Source organism: Triticum aestivum, chromosome 1B (genome assembly GCF_018294505.1).
Source record: "Triticum aestivum cultivar Chinese Spring chromosome 1B, IWGSC CS RefSeq v2.1, whole genome shotgun sequence".
Classification (NCBI taxonomy): domain Eukaryota; kingdom Viridiplantae; phylum Streptophyta; class Magnoliopsida; order Poales; family Poaceae; genus Triticum; species Triticum aestivum.
This window is the reverse complement of record NC_057795.1, coordinates 306,589,644-306,592,595: the sequence shown is the minus strand read 5'-3', so window position 1 is coordinate 306,592,595 and position 2,952 is coordinate 306,589,644.

Genomic DNA, 2,952 nt, shown 5'->3' with positions numbered 1-2,952 from the left:
CATGCACTTGTCATATATAAGCAAATTCGACCCAATTCCACTCACATGTAATAAAATTAAACATGCTTATCCCATGCACTTGAACAATGCCACTCATAGTGAGTGGTAGAAATGAAATTTGGCATGACTTTTGCTTAAAAAATGAACATGTAGAGTGAGGAAATTTGGTGCAACGGAAATGAATCAACGTTTTGCCAAAACGTTGGCACTCATTGTTGAATCTCCACAAATAAAATAGTACATGTACAACACATCAGATGGATAACATTGCCACTTCCTATTGCAATGCAAAAATAATAATCAAACCACATTGCCACCGTCTATTGCATTGCAAAAACATTTATCTAGAGGCTAATTAACCCAACTAAATGAGGCTAGTAGATGAAGATTACATCAATCACACAAAAATATGAAACTCTAAAGCATAATTTAGTCTACAAAATATCTAGACGCAGACTCTAACCCTACCTAATTAAAGCAACTCTTCAGCGGGCGGGCGGGCGGGCGAGGAGATAGTATACTGCGGGCGGCTTCGACGGCGGACGCAAGTACGGAGGGAGGCGGTTCCGGCAGTCGTGGTAGTGGACAGCATGGAAGGAAGATCCGACGGCGGTCGCGGCGACGGATGGCATGGAAGGTAGATCCGGCGGCGGCCGCGACGACGGACAATGTGGAAGGAGCCTCCGACAAATAGAAGAGATGGCGACGGATACGGGCGCACACGGAAGGGGAGAGGAGAGGAACTAATGAGACTACTGAAAATGGATTAGTCCGGGTTGGGCGGATGCGGGAGTAAGTGTGCGGATAGAGCAGTGGCAGGCGGGCGCAGGCGCCCAGCACCGCAAACTTTTTCAAAAATAATTGGCGTGGCTTGCCGAGACGTAGTCGTGGCAAGTGTGTTTCACCGCCCGCCACTCGTTTAAGACAAACCAGTGACGGGCACCTACTTTTTTTGAAAATGGGCGCTTTATTACTTAAAAGGCGAGCACTTAGTTAGTGCCCGCCACTGCTCTTTTCATGCCACTGGCTAATTCGAAAGAGTTTACCTGTGACGTGTATTAGTTGACGCCGCCATTGAAATTGATGTAGGTGTGGCGGGTCTGTTTTTCTACCCGTCGCTGCTACTTTTTTATAATAACAATGACGGGTATTTGGTCATGCCCCGTCGCTCTTCTGAGGCCACCTATAAACATTTTTCTAGTAGTAGCCTGGGAGGATTGCCTAGGGCAACCCTTGGTGCACGCAAGAGAAGAGGATCCTAGCTGCCGCCAGAGCCATGACCATTGCCCGTCGGCGCCGCCGGCGGCAGCGAGGGGAAGGAGAGGAGGGAAGAGGCTGGAGGAAGGCGGGCTAGGGTTGCCCGAGCGACGTGGGGCCGCTGAAGACCATCTTCTCACCTCATACACCTCTATCTGTTCGTGTGGGAAGCTTCTTGGATATACAACCAGGGGAATATACTTTATATACAAAATATAACACGTATTTCATCGGTTAAATGGATGGTCTGGAAATACAGACGAGGCATATACCGAAACGAGAGGAGTACATGCTTCCTTGGGCATTGCTTGTCGAGGCCATTGGAGTTGACAAGAAACGACACGCGGAATCTATCTGCAGCAGCAACTATGGCGTTAAGTGTTGGGGACCTGAACGCAACGAGCCAAACAACCCCTGCGCCATGACGCATGCCTGCGTACATTTTTAAGCTACATATCTGCATATGTAGTAGTGTACGTACACCTGCTGCAGTTGATGGAACAGACAAGAGTATACATATATGATGGATGGAACGGAGCGCTCCATGCTGCGGCCGGGGTCCGGGCCATTCATCAGTTCATCTGCCGTCCACTTTGAACTGTATACGTGTGCGCTCTGGCTCTACGAAACCAGGACAATCGGAACACGTGGCGTGCCGCAGCGGAATCATCGGATTCCGAACAAGCCTGAGCACACGCATGCCATCCAGCTCTGACTTTCAGGACCCAAAAAGAAAACCATTCTTCTTTGTATGCACGCAGGAGTTTGTGACTGAACATATTCTTCTTCATATCAACATAAGGTTGGTCACAGGGGGGAGTAACTTAGACTAGTGTCATGCATATGACATTAGTGTAAGTTACTACCTTCATAGTGCAAAGTAACATAGTAGTAGTATCATAGATTGCTTCATTCATTATCTCATAGACTCATTTTGCCTCGGGAAGCGCTATGTTACAGTAAGGATGGATTCCATGCGCTTTGCAGGTGTCCCCTGGCAAGAGAGCTCTGGCGAGTTATGGCCTTGGACTGGAACATCCCCAAGGTGGAGGCCATCGTCAACACTGGCCCAGAGTGGATCTTTTCACTGCTGGACCCCTTGGATGAGATGGCGAGACTGGTGGTGCTCATGACCATGTGGAGAGTATGGCATGTCCGGAATGAGATCACACACGACAAGGCGCTGCCCACTGCCGAAGCCTCTCGACGCTTTTTGCACGGATACATCAACTCACTCCTGTGCATACAGCAACATCCTGATGGTAACCTAGAGAAAGGGAAGATGGTGGTCCTGCCTTCACCACCACGCGCTCCAGAAAGTACGGCGCCCAAGGTGCGCGCACACTGGGTACCGCCCCAGCCGGGCTGGGTTAAGTTGAACACGGATGGGAGCTACATAGCGGCCACAGGTGCAGCAGGAGGAGGTATGATCCTGCGGGATGACAGAGGCGAGATCATCTACAGCGCATGTAGGGAGCTACGTACATGCGACAACGCTTTAGAGGCGGAGCTAGCAGCGTGCAGAGAAGGCTTGGAGCTGGCCTTGCACCGATCTAACCTACCTATTCTGGTTGAGTTGGATAGCGCGGAGGTGGTGTCGATGATTACAGCGCGCGAGATGAATAGATTGTCACATCGTGAACTTATAGAGGAGATTCGTAGGTTGGCTGGAAGCGATGCTAGGGAGATCTTTTT